This window comes from Camellia sinensis, chromosome 6 (assembly GCF_055761805.1).
Source record: "Camellia sinensis isolate YWXY chromosome 6, ASM5576180v1, whole genome shotgun sequence".
Taxonomy (NCBI): domain Eukaryota; kingdom Viridiplantae; phylum Streptophyta; class Magnoliopsida; order Ericales; family Theaceae; genus Camellia; species Camellia sinensis.
Genome location: NC_138966.1, coordinates 65,570,994 through 65,579,209, shown reverse-complemented (window position 1 = coordinate 65,579,209; position 8,216 = coordinate 65,570,994). Strand labels below are relative to the sequence as shown.

Genomic DNA, 8,216 nt, shown 5'->3' with positions numbered 1-8,216 from the left:
AAATAAAAGTGTAGCGTTAAGCACTCTAGGAATAACAATGACAAGAATTCAGACAGTGTAGCATTTTATAGTTTTATTGAACATTCTATTTGAGTTTCAAAATTTGGGCCATATGTAAAAGTTATTACAACTAAAAACTTGGAAAAAATTCTTTTATGAAAAAAATACAATCCAGAACTGGCCAATCTTCTCATCAATTTTCTTGCTCAGGTGTAAGAGAGATAGGCTTCTCCATAGCAATGAGGCAAAGAATCTGCAGTTGGCAAGAATATATGTCTGTTACATCTTAAAGAAAAATGATAAACAAATTGGAGGGACTGTTGTGAATAAATTTATATATCTCTCATTTTAATATTATCTACTCTAACTTGATTTCAAGTATTCATCCACAAATACATGCGAATTTTTACAAAAACTAGCTCCAAATCATACTGCATAACTCACTAGGACAGTCTAGCACTTCAGTTGTTGCCAATCCAAAGTATATAGGCTTTTTCACACCACCATTTCCGTGTTTAAAAGAAGAGATGACCACTTTTAAGTAGACAGAAGGGATAGACTAACATGTTTATACCTCTTCTGCCAATGATTTGAAGACATGAAAAGGAACAATCCACTCCGGACAATCAACAGCATCCTGCAGCAAAAGGTTTGGTGTTTCAACATATTTGTGGTAGATCTAAACATAAAATGCAGACTTAATATAGCAATAGAACTGTATTTGGTTAATGTCGATTAATAGTGACAGCCTCCATGCTGCAGTCATGGGCCACTATTTTAGTATGGCCCACCCTGTCTATAGAGCACATTCACAAAAAAAACTTCCAATTTTTAGCTTTATCATTTGAGGTTTGACTACATTTATAATACTCTGTTTAGATAATAAGATAAGAAAATAATGAAATCAAGAAATTAAATTTTGTTTTTCAGTTTTCTTGCATTTTTTCTTAGTAGATCACTCTACAATATCAAAATCTGTCAAAATTGAAGTGTTGAATATTTAGTAGTTAAACAATGGTGGATGGCTTTGGATTATCCTAATGAAATATTCTATAGTAGTAATAGATTTAGGCTTAAAACAAAATAGACTATTTAAGTTAAATAGAATAAAATATTATATCTAATCCATAATTATTAAAACCACATCCGAAGGCTTAAGGGGATGAAGGCTAAATGCAATTGTATCGGATCTGACTAATATTGGGTTTATTTAGTAAAAGCAAAATTCATTATTGGGTCTGGAATTGCATATATATGTGAACAGACAGTTACCTAAATTGCTTTCATAATTAGATTTTAATGTGCAATTTGGTGTTTCATAAATCAAAATGGGTTGGCCCAGGCGGTATTGGGATGGAGAATAAATAGGTTTTTTAACGGACAAACAAACAAATAAATACGTTTTTTATTACTCGAATTCATTACCATATTCTTTATATTATTATCAATTTTAATGATATCATACACGTGCCACACAGACACAGAAATCAGAGAAAGGAATGGTTACCTCAAGGTGGAACTTGTACTTTATACCAAAGGGGCTTGAAGATTTAAATTTCTGAACCCAAAAATAGAAATAATCCCTAATTGTCAAATAGTGTCTCCAATGGTAAAATGAAAACGATAATGACTAATACCCCAAAGATCTACATGTATGAGGCAAAAAAAAAATTACCTTCTCAGAAAATTCTTCATCAAAACGTATCCAGGAAACACTATTACGAAAAACCAGTCCTTCGCCTGCATACTCACAGAGAAAATCACATCAACCAGAAATTGAAAAAACTGGTGTAACTTGCCAACAGTTTCAACACTTGTATTCTAAAAATCAAGTAAAGATCTTTTGGTTCACACATGCATATTATCTTGTTCAGAAAACAAAAAGTTCATAACGATTAGGCCTTTTTTAAATTAATCAAATTACTTGACATCAAAAAATTGAAGGGAGAAGACAATCGATGACTATGAGTGACAGGTCACCTCATATTAAATTGGAAAACGAATTACAGTAGCTGGTCAGATTTTTTTTTTTTTTTTGATCTGTCAACATATTTTCAAGAATAAAGCTGTCTTATGCATATTAAGAAGAAGAGGATGTCTACAAGAATAAACATGTTAAATAAATAAACAAAAATGAAGAAGAAGAGGATGTTTACAAGAGACAAACACTCTTATGTAAGAAAGCTGCCTTAAGCAGTGTATCACATCCAAAATCATCACAAAACTACAGATTCATTTTTAAGAAACAAATTCATCCAGAATCATCCTCTATATAAGAAAACTCCTTTGACTAAGGAAGTATACAACCATGTGACCCCCAAAATCTAGCAAAATAAAAGGCCTGACTGAAGGCACAAATGTATTATTAGGTGATCCAAATCCTGAAAATCAGATTTGCATATAACTTTCCAAAATAAGTAGAGCCATTTAATAAGTCAAAAGGGCTAATTAATATCCTCGCCACAAGAAATCAGTAGTCAAAATGTTATCACAAACTGCCTTCCATACGAGACAATTTTCCCAAATAATCTTCTTCCACCAAAATTTTATTCAGCCCATCTCCATAAAACAATTTTAAAAAGAACTTCTCAACAACAAAGTGCTTAAATTACAGGTATCTCAAACTTGTTCAATCCATCACAACAAATATAAAACCAACAAAAGCAGATCCATATAAAACAAATCAGAATCATGTAGTCACCCAAGAAATCATGCAATCAAATAACTACATAAATCACTTGCATACAGAACTATCAGTAGTTAAATAACAAAGATCAGGAAAAAAACATGTTTAATGTGTAACTATATATATATAGATCAATAATATATATAACAAATAATCAGATTACAGTCTGAAGAAAACCCATTTGCAGTACCAGATTTGGTCCATATGATATGCTCTAGGGATAAATTTCAGACCTAATACGACATAATACATGGGGAAATATAGTGATATCCTTCAAGAACTTCATACACATCAAATATCATAAATACATGCAGAAATATAGTAGAGTTGCATACCTATTCATTTTCTTTTGTAGCTTGTTGCCCACTAGATGCATCTGACACCTACAATATGTTAGTATAATGTGTTAATAATTTCCATATGTATATATACAAATTGATAAAACGTAAAATTCGTTAATTTGTAAGTATTGCACCTCTCTCAAGCTCATACTCTGAGCCACACCCTGTGACTCTAAGAGCGAAACACGTGTCGTTAGGTTCTTGATCGTCGTAGTGAACCTAGACTCAACGTCTTGTGTCACACGCTGTGTGATCTCATCAATAAATGAAGGGGCTGCTAATGATTGGGATGGACCGCTGCCTCGCGCATACACCGCACTCCAAGGCACTCCTCTCCCATAGGTCTTGCAATACCCATGCCCATCCTTCCCAACGATTTTGTGATAAATCCCATCGCAATACTCAATCATATGTTGCTCCTTAGGAACTTTCCAAAGATGCACATTATATTCCTCCTACATTTTGAAAAGTAAGGACAATGTTTGGTAAAAAGCAAAATATGTGTAAAAACATTTAAACCATAGACATACCACAATTGCCACCACATCGGGATCATTGAGGTTGTGTGCCCTCTTCTAGAGACTCATCTTATCTATCCGCTCTCCTTTATGTGTCATCTGCAATTTTTTTCAAGTTAGGAGCTGAAGTCTTCACAACATAATAAGTCAAAAGTGCAGCACTAGGTGCAGCCACAACTGTAGCCACAAGTGTCACACCAAGTGCACTAGGTGCGGCTGCAGCTGCAGCACCAAATGCAGTCTCAGATGATGCTTTAGGTGCAGCCACAAGATCAATACATTGAAACGAATATCTGAGAAAGATGCCCTTCCGGTCATATGTGGAGGCCCACGAAATCCTCGATTAAAAGAATTCTTCTTAGCAATCGCCTATGACATTGGTTAGAATATCAAACATTAGTTATTTATCATTAAAACATTAATTAAAATTTTATAAAGAATACATACACCTGCACTTCTTTACTCGCCCAATATTGCACAAGTTTCCTCCACTGGGTTGGCACTATGTTACTAGGTACTCTAGAAGCAATGTCCGGATCATTCTTGAATGGAACCCAATACTTAGACTTTGTCTTGCTTTTATGATCTTTCCACGATGTCCTACAAAGTCGCATACAAACCTCTTTGAATTCATCTGGACAATATACCAAGTTGTCCTACAAAGCACAAATTGAAAGCCAATTTCATCCTCATAATTATAGAGCATACACAAATGAACAAGCAAGCTAATAACTAATACCTAAACACAATTAACAAGAAATCAGAAATCAAATAACTAATAACTAATAACTTGGAAAAATTCAAAAATCTAAGCATAAACCCTAACCGTAATCAGCAAAAAGGAAAACTATATACCTTCACCTCCTGCCAAATATTCTCCTTTATATCAGCATGCATCACATTCCAACTGAGATATGTAAGTGGGACTCTATGCTCGCTGCGCACGATCAACCCCAATTGTCCCTTCAACTTTTTGCCATCATCCTTCACCGGCTGAAACTTATCATCAAATTTTACTTGGATCTTAGTGCCTGTACCCCATTCCCTTATCCCTCGGGTGAATCCTTGACCTCGTCGTGTTAAGGTAGTTGATATTGTATGTAGAGATGAAACAGATGAAGAAGATGGTCCATCCATAGTGCGAGGTAGCGAAGGGCTTGCCCGCACACGTAAAGCCTCATCTATAGTGCAAGGGGCCTTAAAGGTCTTCCTCTTTCGCTTCATCCTAAAATGAAAGAAATATGAAAAGGTTAATACACAAGAAATATGGATATCAATTTACTAATAATATAACACAAGATACAAATATAAACTACTGATACAAATCAGTTTCAAAACAAATAGAACTTCATCAGTAAAGTTTACCTCGAAACATATGGAGAAGATGGTCCATCAATAGTGTAAGGTAGCGAGGGACTTGCCCGCACACGTAAGCCCTCATCTATAATGCAAGGGGCCTTAAAGGTCTTCCTCTTCCGCTTCATCCTAAAATGAAAGAAATATGGAAAGGTTAATAGACAAGAAATATGAATATCAATTTACTTATAATATAACACAAGATACCTATTAGCATCCTCGGTCATCTTTCCAACAATTCTTCCTTTGGGCGATACTGATAACTGTCAAGAGTGCAAGTTAAATTCAAAACCAATTTAATACATGAAAAATAGCATCAACTAACAAGATAAATTCATAAAAAAAAACTCCTGCGAATACTGACTAGAGTGGCAACATCAACTCCAATTTCATCTAGGACTTGTCAAGTAAATAAATAAATAAATAAACCAATAGAAGAACAAGAAAAACATAAACCAATAGAAGAACAAGAAAAATTAAACAATGAACCTGGTTGGTCAGCTCTTCAGTTTCCTCTTCAGTCTGCTTAGCTGGGGACATTTGCTGTAAGCAAGCTTGTAATTTTGTTATTTGTTGCCTAAGCTTGATTAGCTGACATATTGAAATTTTAGTTGCTGCCTGCAGAATGCAGATACAAATAAAAATAAGAAGATAAATCTGAATATAAAAATAAGAAAGAGAAATACGTCCCAAAATGTACCTCATTTCCTGTTTTAGCAGTTCTCTTTATCTCCGTAACAAGCTTCTTTTCCTATATCAACAAATAATTTATAATTAGATCAAACACTAAAAACTTGCAACATAAACATTATGTATAAACTCTATAGCATACTTTCAATTGCAAGGTGGTGATTTCCCTCTCAATTGCATTGGCCATTTCAAAGAACAGAGATCCCTATGCAAGTCCACAACGATGTCTCCTAAGCTCGTAACTATCAGAACCGACATTGTAATTGAACAAAAAATAACCACCACAGCAAGTAAACATTCATTATAAAAAGAAAGAAAATCTTTATGAAGCTCTACACTTGATAATAAAACAACACATAAACATATATAAATTTCTCACAAATTCAACAATTAAGAATTGAGACATTTTAACAATATTTAAACTTTTCATCAACAATCACAAATGAAGTTCAACACTCTTCATTAACATCAATTGTTGCTCCTTCTATTCCTTCTCTCACCCAACCAATTTCTTCATCACGAAGCATAGCGTTGTCTTCCAAATGTTGAGTCATATAGGGTTCAACTTGAGGGTCATCATTAGAATTCATATCAAAAAGACCTCTTTGAGACATCTTTACCACAACTTGCCAATCTGGTTCCAAGGGATCAAGAACATACCAAACTTGCTTGGCTTGGGATGATAATATAAAAGGTTCATTGCTAACATGATCGGTTGGGTACAACAAACGATTGAAGTTGACTAATGTGAATTTGAAAGCGTCTTCCATTTTCCCCCTAGTGTTATCAACCCAATCACACTTAAACAGCACATATTTCATATTGTTAGTGTACCGGATTTCGACAATATCAGTCAACTGTCCATAGTAGTACACAGCACCAACGCGAGGACTCTTGTCCTTCCGACTAGCATAACTCATTGTATCAGCCTTCAAAACCACACCACTATTTTGAGTCACCCGACGATCATCCACAACCTTCACACGAAAACGAAACCCATTGATAATGTAACCATTGAACCGCCTAGCCAAGGTATGAGGACCATCTGCTAATCTATTGATTTCTTCAGTAAATGTAATATTACTTGTCCTTCGCAAGGTCTGAACCTATTAAAAAGACAAATATAAATTCAACTTCAACTTTAACTCAAAATTTATGTTGAAATGAAATATCTAAATACATACATGGTCCTTAAACCAAGTGTAGAATGTTTCGAAATGCTCAAATTGAATTTGATGATCGCTTGCACGTGGCATTTTGCTCTTGATGACTTCAAGGTGTTTGTTGTGTAAATTGAAAGAGAATAGTAAATATCATATAGATTTCACTTTAGAATTTTACAATACTGGGGAAGTGATAAAATACCTTATGAACAGTGCAACTGAACTTGTGTTGAACAACACATATCGGTGACACTATTGTAATTCATTATCATTAAGATAAAATGTTGTACTTTCGCCTACAGCTCGACCCATGTTGTTATCACCTTCGTTGTTTCTCCTCGGTCGATTAGATTTGGTTTCCACATCAAGGAGATAGCGAGAACAAAAGTTCATGCATTCTTCCATCAAATACCCCTTAGCTATTGAGCCCTCCGGATGAGCTCGATTACGCACATATTGTTTCAATGTAAGAAGAAACCTTTCAATCGGGTACATCCATCGAAACTGTATTGCTCCAGCGATCAAAGCATCATCAGCAAGATGTATAGGCAAGTGTTCCATTATGTCAAAGAAAGATGGTGGAAAAAAATTTTCAAGATGACAAAGAGTTATTACGATACGATCCTAAACATATTCCAAATCACTTGTACGATTCACTTTGGAGCACAATTGTCTAAAAAAAGTGCTCAACTCAATCAATGGTTCAATCACATTCTTAGGCAAGGACCTCCGTATAGCTAAAGGAATAAGTTGTTGCATCAAAATATGACTATCATGGCTCTTAAGACCCCAAATACTTCTATCTTGTAAGCGCACATGTCGCGAGATATTGGATGCATAACCGTCTGGTACTCTTACTTCCTTGAGTACTTTGAGAAACATCTCTTTCTCATCATTGATCATTGTGAATTATGCAGGAGGTACCTAAACTTTATTGAACTCTCTTGACTGCAAGTGCAATGGTTTTCTGATATTCATTTCTCGCAAATCACGTCGAGCATTCACATTATCTTTGGATTTTCCTCCAACTCCTAGTATTGTCCACAATATATTATCGCAGACATTTTTCTCTATGTGCATCACATCGAGATTGTGTCTTATTAAGTTGTGCTCCCAATACGGCAATTCATAGAATATACTTTTTTTTCTTCCAATTATGGCTTTTTCTTCCGTTATTTTCCCTCTCTTCTTGTCTCCTGAACATTTCCTTAAGGTCATTCCTCTTGTACTGACTAAGGACACCTTCTGATTCCAACTGATGCAACATCTCAGATCCAAATAAAATTTGAGGTTTTAGTCTCCATTCTCGACTACCATCAAATGATACTTTATCTTTTCGAAATTTATGATTAACTGGTAAGAAATGACGATGACTCGTGTAGGAATACTTCCTACCATGCTTCAACCAATATGATTGAGTTTTCACATTGCAGCAAGGACAAGCATATTCACCTTTCGTACT

General features: G+C 34.8%; 1 long non-coding RNA gene across 1 annotated transcript; it reads right to left on the bottom strand.

Annotated features, from left to right (window-relative positions):
* Positions 1-203: 203 nt before the first annotated feature.
* Positions 204-2,102, bottom strand: LOC145788816 (uncharacterized). The gene is made up of 4 exons (XR_014331679.1): positions 1,676-2,102; positions 1,508-1,558; positions 575-637; positions 204-253 (listed from the first exon to the last, which is right to left on the bottom strand). It is a non-coding gene; the product is annotated as an uncharacterized LOC145788816 (long non-coding RNA).
* Between the last annotated feature and the right edge of the window lie 6,114 nt (positions 2,103-8,216).